Source organism: Hippoglossus hippoglossus, chromosome 10 (genome assembly GCF_009819705.1).
Source record: "Hippoglossus hippoglossus isolate fHipHip1 chromosome 10, fHipHip1.pri, whole genome shotgun sequence".
Taxonomy (NCBI): Eukaryota; Metazoa; Chordata; class Actinopteri; order Pleuronectiformes; family Pleuronectidae; genus Hippoglossus; species Hippoglossus hippoglossus.
The window spans coordinates 283,650-301,235 of record NC_047160.1 but is presented as its reverse complement, the minus strand read 5'-3'; the positions used below and the strand labels follow the sequence as shown (position 1 = coordinate 301,235).

Sequence of the window (17,586 nt, the reverse complement as noted above, 5' to 3'; positions counted from 1 at the left end):
GGGGTAAATGATGGTCTTCATAGCCCCCCCCACCCTTCTCTTTCTCTCTCTGTCTGTCTGCTTGTGTGCTTGTAGTGGATGGGCAGAGGGGGACATTTAATTATGTGATTGGGAAAATTAAAACTCCAGGACAACAGAAGGGGAATACAAAGTATGGGATGCATATTTGATAATTTATATCATATAAAATATGTAATTTATATCGTTTAAAATCATGGGGGGGAGAGGGGGGAGGGGGGAGCTGGCTCATTAGCATTTAAAGGAACAGGCACTCAAAACAGGTCACTCTGTGGAGGGCTGTTTTATACAGGGTAAAAAGGGTGCTGTTTTAAATGATCCTTGTGGTATTTTGACCAAAGTATGTTACAGACATTTCATTAAGACCCCAAGGAACCATATCAACTTGTGGTAAAATTGGCATGCTATGTCCCCTTTAAATACAAACAAATCTGACAGAAAATAGCCCAGTCTGAACTGCTAATCTCCCTTTTACAATCCCATATCTCTCCAAATAAAGATTTGTGCAAGAGCTTGTTCCATTCAAGTAAAAGGAATATATCAATCTACATTAAGCTGTCCAACAACAAAATAAATGAAAATTCAAGTATCTTTCTGGAGGAATATCAAAAAAAATTATCTTGAAGTAGCCTAGTAGTTGTATCGATGTCTGTATGAAGTAAAAAACTAACAAATAAAATAAAGTAACTATAATTCAATGGTATTTCAACAATGTTTATTATTATTTTTTACACTGAACTGTACTCTAATAATAAAATAAATATTATGTTCTTGTTTCAAGTAAAATAATGTTTGCATACAAAATAAAGAGCTTTTGAAAAAGTAATTTTAAAATATAATGCTTTATTTTTGAAAAAATAAATAAAAGGATGTAGTTTGAGTTTTCCCTTTTCTTCTTTTTCTTATTATATAACTACATTTCACATATAAACAATCTCAACAAACATGAACAACTAAACAGCTTAAACTGTCCTCTTTGTTACCACTTTCTCTGGTTCAGTGAAGTGAACTCTAATGGCTCCTGGACTGTTTGCATCTTTCCTCCATCACAATCCTTACAGTCATCACAAACTTTTATCACTCTAAACATTAATTCACCAAAGTGGCCTGTTTGATTTATTATAAGGAAAGAGGTAAATGTGCAAAAACCCAGGCAAGTCATCTGTAGTCAAAGGAAAATGTACTCAGTACAGTTTAATCATAAATATCAGAGGTTAAGTAAACACTTAAGAGTTTGTATATCTAATACATACTTTTAAATTGTTAACAGCAGTAAATATTTTTTATAGAAGTCACAATTAATCCAAGGCTTCACGTTGGACCGTTCCAGCTGTTTACAATTGAGGACTCTTCATGTCACATTGGTAAACACTTACCTGTGAAGGTTGTAACTGCTGAAGTTGATCCATATATTAATTCTAGGTAAATAATTTACAAGTTAAGTTTTAAAAATGTTACTCTCACCTCTAAAAACAGCAGAAATTAAGTAAAAGGAAAGAAACTGAATCTGAGAATATAGAGAATCAAACACAAAGTTCTGTCATCTTAGAGGATACTGAAGGTGGTTTATTGACATCATCATATCTCAATAAATAATTAAGGATGTTGTTATCCGTCTCTCTCCTCCACATCCTAAAAATGACACCAAATATTCTGCTCCATAAATGAGGTCTTCCTTCTGCTGACACCATTCATCGTGATCCTTGGATGAGGTCCAGTTGTTTCACGTCATCAACCAAAACTTCAGTCCTTCTGACTCTAGTAGATTCACGGCTGATTTAAAAAAAAAACTACAAAAGCACTTCAGCAGAGAGAAATAGAAAAACAATTAATTAATTAGTTGGTAACAATCAGACATTAGCACATCACATAAAAACATTAATTAGATTAAAGTAGAGATAAAGACACTGGCACCAAGAAACCACAGCCCAGGAGAAATCATAAAACTGAATGTAATCATAAAAATCTAATGTAGTTAACTCACTGTCTGTTTTTCCTACACAGTCAGTATAATCTGACAGCTTCACTACATGACTACAAACATATACCTTTTTACATAGACATACAGCAGTAATCACAACAAAACACAGAAAGTTAATGCTACTGTTTAACCACATGTAAGAAGTTACCAAACAATATGTTAAACTGAACTATTACCATGTCCTCATGGATTTTTTTTATTTTTACCTTTTTATCGAGCTTAACTTTTAACACCTGGCTAACATAGGTTAGCAGCCCTGAGGGAACTGGTAGGCCTAACATTGCAAAGCTATCGGCTAACTAGCTAGCTTGGTTAGCATCGTGATTCACATTCACTGGGACAGTAACTAGCATGCTAACAGTTTCCTCTTCTCTGGTTAGAATGCATAGAAACAAACAGTAACTTTTTTGGAGCACAGTGAACACATGTGAAGATTAAAAACTGTAATACGTTAATAAAACAAGAGTTTACTCACCGAACAAACCGGACATCAACTCTTCTGGGTCTGTTGTTACCGATACAGTCTATGGTTGTTACTGTAGAACAGGCCTTAAACCCGGTCGACTCAAAACTAATAATCAAAGCTAAACCCGGTGGACTCTAAACTAATAATCGAAGCTAAAGCAATAATGTCCTCGCACGGTGCTCGGGCCGTATTAAAAACAAACTAACAGTAAACGTGTAGGTGTAAAAACCTTCTCCAATGACTAATGATGACAGAATCAGAGTAAATGTGAGAGAAGTGAGTGAACACGATGTAAATAAAGCTCCAGTTTTCCTCTGGTGATTCTCTCTTGCGCACACATCGGCATCACATGATCACTGGAACATGACTTGGTAGGCCGGAGGTTTGATCCGATGTGATACAATCGATTGCTTATCCTTGGTATCCTGGATGTTTAATCTGAATTTTAGCACTCAAATTTTGGCATCTGAATTTGACCTATCGAATTTGAACAACTTGAATATATACACGGGTAAAATAAGTATTGAACACGTCACCATTTTTCTCAGTAAATATATTTCTAAAGGTGCTATTGACATGACATTTTTTTTACGAGATGTCGGTAACAACCCAAGTAATCCATACATACAAAGAAAACCAAACAAATAAGTTCAGAAATTAAGTTATGTGTAATAAAATGGAATGACAGGGAAAAAGTATTGAACACATGAAGAAAGGGAGGTGCAAAAAGGCATGGAAAGCCAAGACACCCGCTGAAATCTATCAGTAATTAGAAAGCAATCCTGCCCCTTGTCAGTGCAAATTAATATCAGCTGGTTTAGTCCCAACTGATGGCCTATAAAAAGGTGTCTCATTACCAAGGTGTCACACAAGAAACATCTCATGATGGGTAAAAGCAAAGAGCTCTCTCAAGACCTTCGCAACCTTATTGTTGCAAAACATACTGATGGCATTGGTTGCAGAAGGATTTCTAAACTTCTGAATGTTCCAGTGAGCACTGTTGGGGCCATAATCCGGAAGTGGAAAGAACATCATTTCACCATAAACCGGCCACGACCAGGTGCTCCTTGCAAGATTTCTGACCGAGGAGTGAAAAGAATTATCAGAAGAGTTGTCCAAGAGCCAAGGACCACTTGTGGAGAGCTTCAGAAAGACCTGGAATTAGCAGGTACAATTGTTTCAAAGAAAATAATAAGTAATGCACTCAACCGACGTGGCCTGTATGCACGCTCGCCACGCAAGACTCCATTGCTGAAGAAAAAGCATGTGAAGCTCGCTTAAAGTTTGCTGCACAACATTTAGACAAGCCTGTGAAATACTGGAAGAATATAGTCTGGTCAGATGAGATCAAAATTGAACTCTTTGGATGCCATAATACACACCATGTTTGGAGGTCAAATGCACTGCATATCACCCCAAAAACACCATACCAACAGTGAAGTTTGGAGGTGGGAACATCATGGTGTGGGGCTGTTTTTCAGCATACGGCACTGGCGAGACATTCTTGATAAAAATCTGCTGCCATCTACCAGGATGGTGAAGATGAAATGAGGGTGGACATTTCAGCAAGACAATGATCCCAAACACACAGCCAAGGAAACTCTCAATTGGTTTCAGAGAAAGAAAATAAAGCTGCTAGAAAGAAAATAAAGCAGCCAAACACCTGACTTGAATCCAACAGAAAATCTATGGAAAAAACTAAAGATCAGAGTTCATAGAAGAGGCCCACGGAACCTTCAAGATTTGAAGACTGTTTGTGTGGAAGAATGGGCCAAAATCACACCTGAGCAATGCATGCGACTAGTTTCTCCATACAGGAGGCGTCTTGAAGCTGTCATCACCAACAAAGGCTTTTGTACGAAGTATTAAATAAATTTCAGTAAGCGTGTTCAATACTTTTTCCCTGTCATTCTATTTTATTACACATAACTTAATTTCTGAACTTATTTGTTTGGTTTTCTTTGTATGTATGGATTACTTGGGTTGTTTCCGACATCTCGTAAAAAAATGTCATGTCAATAGCACCTTTAGAAATATATTTACTGAGAAAAATGGTGATGTGTTCAATACTTATTTTACCCGCTGTATATACTTTGAATTTTGAACCCCCAGTCACTAGTCAATTGCCTGCACGACATTAAAATCTGGATGACATCAAACATTCTCAAACTGAACATTAATAAGACTGAGCTCATGGTTGTGTCCCCCAAGGCTCTGCTCCAGGAGGTTGGAGATCTCTTCCTCAACATCGGCGGCTGCTCCAGCTTCCAATCCCCCGAGGTCCGCAACCTGGACGTCATTCTTGACACCACCCTCTCCTTCCAATCCTACATCAAATCCGTCACCAAATCCGCCTTCTTTTACCTCAGAAATATCCCCAGTCCGGCCTATCAATCTATCAATCAATCAAATTTTATTTGTATAGCCCATATTCACAAGTCACAATTTGTCTCATGGTCAACAAGGTGTGACATCCTCTGCCCTTAATCCTCAACAAGAGTAAGGACAAACTACAAAAAAAAAACTTAACAGGGGAAAAAGAACGTAGTAACCTCAGAGAGAGCCACATGTGAGGGATCCCTCTCCCTGACTGGCAGAAACCCTCACTCATGCCTTCATCACCTCCTGCCTGGACTACTGTAATGGAGTCCTGTCCGGTGTACCTGACAACATCCTGAAACGACTCCAATATGTAAAGAACTCCGCTGCCAGGGTTCTCACCCGCACTAAGCCCTGGCAGCTCATCAAACCGGCCCTCATTCACCTCCACTGGCTCCCGATAAAGTCCTGTATTAAATACACAATCCTCCTTCTCACCTATAAATCCCTCCACACCCTAGTCCCACTATATTTAACTGACCTCCTCCACCCCTACACTCCACTCAGAAGGCTGCTGTCCTCAAACTCAGTTTTGCGCTCCATTCCCAACACCAAACTGCGAATTACCCTGCCGAAATACGCAACACAGAATCTCTCGACATCTTCAAAAAAACTCCTCAAGCACCACCTCTTCACTAAGGCCTTTGGCCTTAGTTAATGCTCCACCCTGCTGTTTATTTCTATCCTGTTTTGTATTATTACTTATTTCTTTTCTCTTCTGTTTCTAACCTCACAGACATATGTAAAGTGCTCTTGGGTCCCATGAAAGGCGCTATATAAATGCAATCCATTATTATTATTGGAAAAATAAAAGTGAAATATACTTGTTGTACTGAAATTCAGTGGCAAAAAATACAAATACATAAAAAGTCAGTGCTAGGAATTCAAAGGCTTTAATATTTAAAAATCTGATGAGACTGATTCACTTCATTGTTAGTAATTCTGATTTTACCGTTAAGGTTGGAGTCTGATTCCGTATTTTACTGCATAAATACCGTTTTTTACCATTGAAGGAAACACAGTTTTGCCGTTTAATTAACATGAAAATACCATAAGAATACCGTATAAATAAATTTGGTGCCATTAAATATGACTACTGTACAATTACTGTGACTACTGTGCAATATAAAAAACTACTTTATTCTGTATAAAATCTCTTAAAATGCTGTATAAATAAATGGTTTCCCATTAAATATGACTACTGTGAAATTAACATTCCAATGTAATGATTTCACTTCTCATATATATGTAAAAGGTTTTTGCCCTTTAAAGAAACCAGCTCATTGTTAATTGGGGTATAAGTTGGGTTACACTTTCTATAATCTGTGATCTAAAATCTTAATATACTCAACATAGATGGCACAAAGAAAAACAAAAACGCTTTAACAGTAAAATACTGGTAACTGTGCTTGTCATATCACTCAAAACACTTCTCTTATTATACATTTTGGGGGTAATTATAACACATAAGGTAAAAGTTGTATTTAATATTTTAATGATCAAAAAGGGAGCAGGCAAGGGAGCAGTTCGTGGACACAGAGGGTCCTGCCAAGTTGGGTGGAATGAGTTACCGCAATTTATTGGGCTCCCAGGACACAAGCATCAGGTAAAGAGCAGAGAGAACAATCACAGGATCAAAAACATTTTATTTACATAAAAGTAGTGGTGGGAGATATTGCAAAAAGTATATCAAAGTATACAAATTTTTCTGGTAATTCAATTTGAAAATGGTTTAAAAATGAAAGGACACTCTCAAACACCTATTTTGGCTACATTTTCATAGTCAGGCCTGTCATGGGTTATAATTAGTTGTCCTAAAATATCGTTGTCTTTGAACAGTTGAATCAATGGTGAACAGAGGCAATAGGCTATAAAGACAGCAATATCTACGATAACTAAAAGTGGTTGAATTACTTTTACAAATATCATTACAGATGAAAATTTAAATTTTAAGTTTTACTTTAATTTTCAAAATGGAAGATTCTGCTGGATGGAGTGCAAAGCTACTGGTTCATTGGTATGTTAAATTCACAGAAGAACAAGCACATATCCTGTGAATGAGTGAGTGACTGGAATTTGCCCCTTTCTGCCCTTGGCCGTATATGGCACAATGTGAAAAAAATAATTTTTCAATTGATATATGATTACATGACATGTTGATATAGACTCTGCTAGCAGTTGGAGTAATGTCACTTGGCTGATGGCAGGGCAGTAGGCAGGATTTTGAAATTAGGCTGGTTTCTTTTTGTTTTTTAGGGGAGCTGTATCTGTAAATACCTGACTTTGTGTGATGTTATTCTTTAATTTGACAAATCAAAAGGATGTAAAGAGACTACTATTTCTCCTTTTTCCTACTTTCTGTGCTCCTTACTCTGTCTCACCTGCTCCCCTCTGTTCTCCTCCTCTCTATTCTTCCCTGTCCTGCTCCTCTTTGTTTTCCTCTTCTATGTGCTCCTCTCTGTTCTCTTCCACTCTGTTCTTCATTTAATCTCTCCCACACAGATAGCTGTATTATTGAAAGCTGTCAGTTTCAAGCGGTTTCACGTCATTCAGATGTAGAGATACAGTGGGAGACAGGTGTGTGGAGTAGCTAAAAACTGTAATCCAATAAAAGTACTGTTATTTTGCAAAAACAATTGCTCAAATAGAAGAAAGATTTGTCCTCAAAATAACAAAAAATGTCTTGAGTAAGTGAGTAACTAACTTAAGAAATAAATAAAAGAATGCAAAAACCTTAAATTGCACTGAAGGGGAGCTACAGTGTGCGGACGGCTGTCTTCTATAGGTCCAGCACATGCCTTTAACGGTATTTGGATGTGTCTGACTACTATGCCCGGTTTGAAGGTAAAATCCCCCCCCTAAAATTCATTATTGTGACTCTTAAAACTGATTATTGGCCCAGTTCTAGGGCTGGGCGATAAAACGATATTGATAATTATTGAGATATAATTTTTCCTCGATAGATATTTAAGAAATGTCGATATAACGTTGATAGAACTCATCCTATCCATGTTTTGACAGACAACACGAACAGCCAACTGACACAGGATGACCGGACCTTTAATGAGCGTCTGTCCTGAAGCAGCAGTGTTATAATTATTCAGCGGTGGAAACCCGCTAAAACAATGAACGTAGCGGATAAACGACTCTGCATCGATGCATTGTTAAAGTGACCGGAGCGACCCGCAGACATGATCCGACACCATCGATTAATAACTAAACACTTGATCGGAGGTTTGTCACCTAAATCATCCCAATAAAAATAGAACCAATGAACGTGAACTAATACATTTTTGGAGCCGTGACCTTAGTTAAATTTTGTGCAAATGAACTATGAATGTTAACTAGTTAATTTTCAGCTGCATGAACTGAACTTTGAACTAGCTCATTGTAAGTGTGAACTGGCACAAAACTGAGTATAACTACATATAAAACTTTATAAGCTGTGTTATTAAATATGTTTTGCTGCTCCAGAAGTATTTTATTTGTTGGAAGAGGGGGCAAAATGGTTCTTTTGGTAGTAAAGGTTTCCGAGCCCTGTTTTAGACCTATAGCAGCATAACTAAGAGGAGGTCTAAGACCAGCCTGGACCAGCTCTAATTATAAGCTTTATCAAAAAGGAAGGTTTTAAGCCTACTCTTAAACGTACAGATGGTGTCGGCCTCCCGAACTGAAAGTGGGAGATGATTCCACAGGAGAGGAGCTTGATGCTGAAAGCTCTGGCTCCTACTCTACTTTTAGAGACTTTAGGGACGAGGAGTAAGCCTGAATTCTGGGAGCGCAGTGCTCTAGTGGGTTGATAAGGTACTATCAGCTCTTTGAGGTATAATGGTGCCATATTATTAAGGGCCTTGAAGGTGAGGAGGAGAATTTTAAATTCTATTCTAGATTTAACCGGAAGCCAGTGTAGTGAAGCTAATACAGGAGAAATGTGGTCTCTTTTCTTGGTTCTTGTCAGGACACGTGCTGCAGCATTTTGGACAAGCTGCAGAGTCTTTAACGACTTACTGCTGGAGCCTGATAATAAGGAATTACAATAATCAAGTCTGGATGGAATAAAGGCGTGGACCAATGTTTCTGAGATAGGACTTGTCTGATTTTTGAGATGTTACGTAAGTGAAAGAAGGCAGTCCTACAAATTTGTTTTAAGTGAGAATCAAAGGACAAATGTCATCTAGCACAGCTATATAATTAGATTATGTATCGCTAAGGTGTTTATGGACAATTTTTAGAACCTCTGTTTTATCTGAGAAAAGTGCTAATTTGCACAAATTGCAATCGATCTGAAAAATAGGATTTAAACCAGTTTAGGACAGTTCCTTTAATGCCAATTAACTGTTCTAGTCTCTGGAATAATATTTGATGATCGACAGTGTTGAATTGTAGTGGCCGTTTTACTTCGTTCCACATTACCAAAGGCCACTTATATTAAGTCTGCGGAGTGTTTGTTAAGTCTGACTCGTGTCCAACATATACCTTGCCTTGTTGTGAAAACCCAATGTCGACACACTTCCAGGAGGCAGGTAAATCTTGAAAAGGGTTTATTTTACAGTTCCAGCACAATTTACAGACACACCTTATATCGATCCTTTACCGAATAGGCGATGCTGGTTTTTTTTACGCTTTCACGATGTCACGTTTTCATGATTTCACGCTCAAAAACTTATTTCGATCCACTCCTCAGACTTCGCACTCACCACGATGTTAATGCGGTCAATAACAACAATGCGCATGTGCAATGAACTTTATTACGGCATCCTAAACTGTCGCAAACAACAAGCCGCAAACAGCGCCCAAAACAATATAATTAAATACAGCAGACACACTTTACAAAATATGTTTTAACTGTATAAAACTACAAACCTGGATAATTTAAGAACATATCAAACCAACATTAATATTTATTTACACACATGCAGGCTGCATGGTGGCTCTTACATGAATGCTGCACTAAGATGTAACAGGACGAGGACAGACACAAACCCTTGATCTGAAGCTATTAGAAGGTCATTAGTGACTTTTGCCAAGGCTGTCTCCGTGCTGTGATTAGCTCTAAACCCCGACTGAAAGTCTTCATATACATTACTTTCCTGGAGAAACTCACGCAGCTTGGGGATTTTAGACAGGAAGGCGAGGTTGGATATCGGTCGGTAGTTGGCTAAAACCTCAAGGTCCAGGGTGGTTTTTTTAAGAAGGGGTTTGATTACAGGTAGCTTAAAGGACTGTGGTACATATCCTAATGATCATGAGAGATTGATTGTATTCAGTAACGTACTATCAATTAGGGGCAGAATTTCTTTAAGTAACTTTGGGTTTAGAAGATGAGATTATTTTGATCAGCTGATCAAGGGTGATCAGAGAAATTGTTGGTAGGATTCTCAGCTGTTTCTGAGATTTCTGTGCTTGATGGGGTATTAGTGTCAACTGAGGGCAGGAGATGGTAGTTTTTTTTCTAATAGTTAAAATGTTATTAAAGAAGGTCATAAAGATATTGCTATTCAGGGATGGAGAAATACTGGATTTGATTGAGCTGTGACTCTGTCAGCCTGGCTACAGTGCTGAAGAGAAACCTGGTGATGTTTTTATTTTCTTCTATTAATGTGGAGCGGTGGCTAGCGGGGGCTGGCTAACTACAGCTAACGAAGGTTCTAAGCTTCTAAGTCGCTGAGTCGCACCTCCATCGCTACCAATACACTACATTTGTTACATGTACCACTACTTAACAGTAGTGGTACATGTAACAAATGTACCACTACATTTTTTTTTGACATCGATCATTATGTGATGTTCAGTGTTGATAATGTTGATACGTAAGTGCAGGTCAGCAGGAGTGTGGAGGGAGAAAACAGGAAACTCCAGCATGGTACAAACCAACCGCTTGTCATTGTGCAGCAGCAGACCATAGTGAAAACCCTGTATTTTCACTTATTGTGGCCACTGTTCTTCAACAAAGTTGACTAACTGGCCAGTTCACGTTAACAGGCTCTGCTCCTCTCATCTCTGCCTCACTGTGTGTCGTTGTCATGGTCGCTCTGTGTGAGGGAGTGGGGGCCCCGGGGCCTGTGCGTTCCCAGTCTGAGGAGTCTTGGAGCACATGCACACACGATGCAAGTTGCACTGTTGCGCTGTTATAAAATTTTACTGCACTGTCTCCAAAAATAGTTGTAAAATGAGACCAAATGGTCACAGTCTGGAGCTCTGCTTAAGATGATGTGGTGCTGATTCAGTATTTCGTTATTTGTGAAACAGCTGCAGATGCAGCACTCACAGGCTCTCCTCCTCATCTCTGGGGACTTCGATCATGTCTCTCCATCCTCCAATCTGCCCACCTTCACCCAGTACGTCACATGCCACCCCAGAGACAATTAAATACTGGAGCATTTCTATGCCAACACCAACGAAACCAGCTGTAACCCGCAGTGAGGAAGTGGTCCGACGAAACTGGATTTGAAGGACTGTTTCGAGTCAACTTTGTGGGAAGAACTCTGCAAAGATCATGGGGAGGACATCAACAGCCTCACACACTACATCACGGAATACATTAACTTCTAGTTAAGTACAGTGCTTCTCCAATAACAAGTCGTGGATTAACCCTGACATAAAGGCCCTCCTCAAGGAGAAAAAGAGGGCTTTTAGGTCAGGAAACAAGGAGGGGCTGATAGCTGTGCAGAAGGTGCTGAGGAGGAGGTTCAGTGAGAGGAAGAACAGCTACAGGAGGACCAGAAAGACAATGCCAGCGGTTTCTAGAACGGCAAAACAAATTTGAAATCAATTATTTTTTATAATCGAGTTACTTGAGAAATCGTTTTAGCCGCAGTAAGTACTTTCACAGACTCCAAATTAATAATTTGAGGTAAATTCAACACCGTACTCAACCCGGCAATTGACCAATAAGGAACAACAATCAGCAAATGGGAGTACATGGAAAAGACCCGGTGACATTTGGTAACTAAATAATATAAGAATATAACATAAGAAGTCATTTTTTAGTCCTTCAATGGGGAAATTTGCAGCATTATAGCAGCAAGAGCCAAAAAGACATCAGCAAGTAACAAGCAACATGCAATACTTGAGTGTAAGAAATATTAAAAAATATAGATACACATATGAATCTAATTAAACTATTATATACAGTGTAAAGACAGGAAGAAATATATGCAGTGTGAGGATATTTACAATGAATGGATTGCAAATGAACCGTAGAAATTGCACAGACAGATGAATATAGCACAGTGAATATTGCACAGATGAGACTTAAAATGTCAAATTGCAGTCCATAATAATTGTGGTGAATTTAGTTTTTTTACTAGAAGTTATATAGTCTTACTACTGCAGGAATGAACGACCTGCGATACCTCTCCTTCAGACACTTGGGGTGGGACTAGTTGTCAACAGAGAAGACAGCTTCACCATCACCCTCCTCTGAGTCAAGCAGGTATCCCAGGACAGGGCTGGTCCTCCTTATCAGTCTATCCAGTCTCTTCCTGTCAGCAGTGGAAATGCTGCTGCCCCAGCAAACTACTCCAAAGAAGATTGCAGATGCCACCACAAATAACCTATTAGAAACTCATACTTCTAACCTCTACATCACATATTCTCCCGTGTAGACTTCTTTCTCACCACCAAATCGACCATAAAAGACAGAACAGATTTATCAATCCATCCAATTGTAATAATTGACCATGCTTCAATTCCATAAACAATCCACCAGATGGCGCTTTAATATCTCACTGCTCACTACTATGGGAAACCACCAAAACAGTAATGCAAGGGAAAATAATTTCGTATTCATACTATAAGAAGAAAACCTATTAAAACAATCTAGAAAAAAAAGTCAAAGAACTTGAAAATATCTAGGCGATAACTCTAACAAACAAATATACATTGGAATGCTCTGAAATAACAAATACAAAAAACACAGTTTATCTTGCAACAACTAAAACATGAACGTTATGAATACAACAATAAATCCAGGAAATTCCTTGCAAATCATCTTAAATAAAAGAAGGAAAAACATAATCGCAGCTATAAAAAAAACTCTCCAGAGGATATAAGAAACACTTTTTGAACATTTTACAGTGAACTGTATACTTCAGACAATGAACCAGACCCCAATGATATAAATATATTCCTAAATAATATAAACCTACCCACGATACCAAATTTACAATAGTGGAATTCCACAAAACACTAATGTTAATACCTACAAATAATGCACCAGGTCCGGATGGCTTCCCCGCAGTTTTTTAGACACTTTTGGCAAACTATTTCACCTGTTTTTCAGAATGACACAAGAACTGACAGACTAAAATCAGACAAAGATCCCAGTGGTATTATTGTTATTATTATTACTATCATTATATTGATTCGATCTCACCACTTGCAGAGAGAGAGACTACCATTCAGTGATCTATTGGAAAAATACGGTGTTATGAACTCTTTGATAAATGAAAAGGCTTGATTGTTAAGGGCTTTGTATGTGAAGAGCAGGATCGCTGAGGCTAAAGGTAAATCTGACTGGTTACTGGCTTGTATGGCAGTACTTTGAAAGCCATGTGGCCTCAGTAGATTAGGCATCATTACCTCTATGCCTTTTTAAATTAAACACTTTCCCAGTTTAGAACTGTTGTGATTATTATACCTTAAGCGTGACAGCATTAAATGGTGTTCCTTTGGGCATTCAATACATTTGGCTATCAAAATATTGAATATTAATATTACAAATATTAATATTAAATAATAACTTTAATTGATTAAAGCTTCCTCGGGGCACCACCCTTCAAAGGAAGGCAAAAGATGTATTGATTTTGTCTCATGAAAGTACAAACTACAAATTTGGAACTCTGATTAGTATTAAATTAATAACTATAACCAAAATCACCACAGAAGTAGTTAGCAAAGTTGAAGGATATGGATTTCTTGACAGTGTAGAGGTTGGCAAATTCACCCTTATGCAACATTAATAAAGACAATTGTGTTAAAGAAAATCATTTATTATGAAGGTTTTAGCAGTCTGCTCCAGGCAGGCCTGCTTTAAGGTTGATGAGCTTGGATAGGGAGAGGTACCTACTCCTCCGGGAGAGGACAGTAGAAAAAGAGAGATACCCACCTCTCCTCCTGAAGAAGTGAGTAGAAAGAGAAAGAAAAGAGGGGGAACTGGGCTTTTATAGGCCTGGTGACCTCATGGGGCACATAGTGACCAACAGTGGTTGAAAGTTGCATCCAGGGGCAGGTTTAACACCAAGGTGTGAAGTTGAAGCAGCCTGGGAGACTGAGTTCTGGAGGCTCTCCTATGTCTTCAGAACAAAGGAAACATGTGGTTGCAGGCTTTGGCGACACATGAAGGCCAAACTATTGTTCACAAATACTAGGTCCCAACAGAACATAGGACAAGATGGAGAGTATCCCTTGTACGTTCTACCTCACTAATTAATGCCTACCGACAGTTGATGTTGTCGGATTTTCTCGGATGTTAATGACATATCCTCAGTTGTGTACCTTAGCGTATCATCAGGTGTTTCAGCCTTTTAATCACAAGACACCCTCTTCTAAGGCAGGCCCACCAGAGGTTGACGAGACCTACAGTGCTGTGAAAAAGTATTTGCCCCCTTCCTGGTTTCTAATTTTTTTGCATATTTGTCACACTTAAATGTTTCAGATCATCAAACAAATTTTAATATTAGACAAAGATAACCCGAGTAAATTCAAAATGCAGTTTTTAAATGATGATTTCAATTATTAACGGAAAAAAGCTATCCAAACCTACCTGGCCCTATGTGAAAAAGTAATTGCCCCCCTTGATAAATCATGAATGAACTGTGATTAAACCAAATTGTTTTGGAAAGCTGAGTTAAATTTCACTAGCCACACCCAGGCCTGATTACTGCCAGACCTGTTGAATCAAGAAATAACTTAAATAGAACCTGTCTGACAAAGTGAAGTAGGCTAAAAGATCTCAAGAAGCAACACATCATGCCGCGAGCTAAAGAAATTCAAAAACAGATGAGAAACAAAGTAATTGACATGTATCAGTCTGGAAAGGGTTACAAAGCCATTTCTAAGGCTTTGGGCCTTCAGCGAACCACGGTGAGAGCCATTATCCACAAATGGAGAAGACTTGGAACAGTGGTGAACCTTCCCAGGAGTGGCCGGCCTACCAAAATTACTCCAAGAGTGCATCGACGACTCATCCAGGAGGTCATAAAAGACCCCAGAACAACATCTAAAGAACTGCAGGCCTCACTTGCCTCAGTTAAGGTCAGTGTTCATGATTCAACAATAAGAAAGAGACTGGTCAAAAATGGCATCCATGGGAGAGTTCCAATGCGAAAGCCACTGCTGACCAAAAATAACACAAAGGCTTGTCTCACATTTGCCAAAAAACATCTTGAGGATCACCAAGACTTTTGGCCAAATATTCTGTGGACTGGCGAAACAAAAGTTGAACATTTTGGAAGGTGTACGTCCCGTTACATCTGGCGTAAAACTAACACAGCATTTCATAAAAACAACATCATACCAACAGTCAAACATGGTGGTGGTAGTGTGATGGTCTGGGGCTGCTTTGCAGCTTCAGGACCTGGACGACTTGCCATAATTGATGGAACCATGAATTCTGCTCTCTACCAGAAAATCCTGAAGGAGAATGTCCGGCCATCAGTTCGTGACCTCAAGCTCAAGCGCACTTGGGTTATGCAGCAGGACAATGATCCGAAACACACCAGCAAGTCCACCTCTGAATGGCTCAAAAAAAACAAAATTAAGGTTTTGGAGTGGCCTAGTCAAAGTCCGGACTTAAATCCGATTGAGATGCTGTGGCATGACCTTAAACAAGCCGTTTATGCTCGAAAACCATCCAATGTGGCTGAATTAAAACAATTTTGCAAAGAAGAGTGGGCCAAAATTCCTCCACAGCGATGTGAAAGACTCATTGCCAGTTATCGCAAACGCTTGATTGCAGTTGTTGCCGCCAAGGGTGGCACAACCAGTTATTAGGTTTAGGGGGCAATTACTTTTTCACATAAGGCCAAGTCGGTTTGGATAGCTTTTTTCCCTTAATAAATGAAATCATCATTTAAAAACTGCATTTTGTATTTACTCGGGTTATCTTTGTCTAATATAAAAATTTGTTTGATGATCTGAATCATTTAAGTGTGACAAATATGCAAAAAAATAAAAAATCAGGAAGGGGGAAAAATACTTTTTCACAGCACTGTAGGTGCATGTTCCATGCATCTTGGGGCCCAGTTGGGATCGAACCTCCTGATCCAGAGCCATTGGCTGCAGCATTCGGCAGTGTGTGATGTTTCTTTTATGGTCTGGCGCAGGGCTTGTCCATGGATCCCCTGATCTTTGAGTAACCTGATGGTGCATGAAACCCCCGCAGTCAACCTCTCTTTCCAGCCATGTTGCTCTGCCTCAATTAAAGTTGTAAAATGAGGCTTACTTCCTGTTGCCAGTAGGTGGCGCTATCACTACATACAGACTAATAGATCTGTCCAGGCAGGGACTGTGATCATGTGACAGAATTTTGGTGCTAATAGAAAATTGCTCAGTGGATTTACAAAAACTTAAATTTTCACAGTGAATCAGTAGGTGGCGCTATGACTCTGACTCAATATTGACATATGGGGCTGATCAGGCCTAGACTCTGATCATGTGACATAATTTTGGGGCTGTTTAGACAATGCACAGTGGAGTTAAAAAAAACGTCCTGTTTCACAGTCAATCAGAAGGTTGCGCTATGACCCTGACTCAATATTGACATGTAGAGCTGTTAGGTCCTGGACTCTGATCATGTGACTTTTGGTGCCGATTGGACAATGCAGATTGTAGTTAAAAGAATATCCTGTTTCAAGGCGAATCAGTAGGTGGCGCTATGACCCTGAGTTAATATTGACATGTGGAGCTGTTCAGGCCAGGACTGTGGTCATAGGTTTAAATGTTGGTTCCGATTGGACAATGCACAGTGGAGTTTTAAAAGAACTTCCTGTTTCATAGTGAATCGTTAGGTGGCACTATGACCCTGACTCAATATTGACATATGGAGCTGATCAGGCCTGGACTCTGATCATGTGACAGAATTTGGGGGCTGATTGGACAATGTACAGTGGAGTTATGAGAACTTTGTCTTCTATGGCAAAAAATCAACCTTCACCGCACCTCAATGTTTACAAGGTTTGAGGAAAGTTGAGGAATGGTTTTATGACTTGTCTGAGCTCATTTGAGCTGTATATTGTAAAGCAGCTAGGATCAGAGCATCAAAGTATAAAACATGTCACTTCCTGTCGCAAGCAGGTGGCGCTGTAATGATGAATCAATATTGACCTATGGATCTGTTCAGGGCGGGACTGTGATTGTGTGAAAGAGGGGTGAGGCTGAATGGACAATGCACAGAGGAGTTATAATAAATCCCTCTTTTTGGCAAATCATCAAAATTCAACGCCATGCCACGGTCACACCATGTGACTCGCACTTTAAGGCAGTTTAAGGCCCAATCCCATTTCACCCCGTGGCCCTACCCCTACCCTAGTGGTTGAAAGCTTCCCCTACGAGTTGGGACAGCCCTTCAAGAAGCCGTTACATCATCCTCATTAGTTGATGCGGAAATACGCATCAAACCTTTTTTAAGGTTGTTGTGAAAAAAGTGACCATATTATATTTAAAATGATATTAAATTAAGATATTACAATCATTATCGTAATTTTTAAATCGTTATTAATGGAGAAATTACTACTATGTG

At 39.0% G+C, this 17,586-nt stretch overlaps 1 protein-coding gene across 3 annotated transcripts in view; it reads left to right on the top strand.

Annotated features, from left to right (window-relative positions):
- LOC117769674 (storkhead-box protein 2-like) overlaps positions 1–17,586 on the top strand; it is a 91,421-nt gene that overhangs the window by 41,064 nt on the left and 32,771 nt on the right. The window lies entirely within an intron of this gene.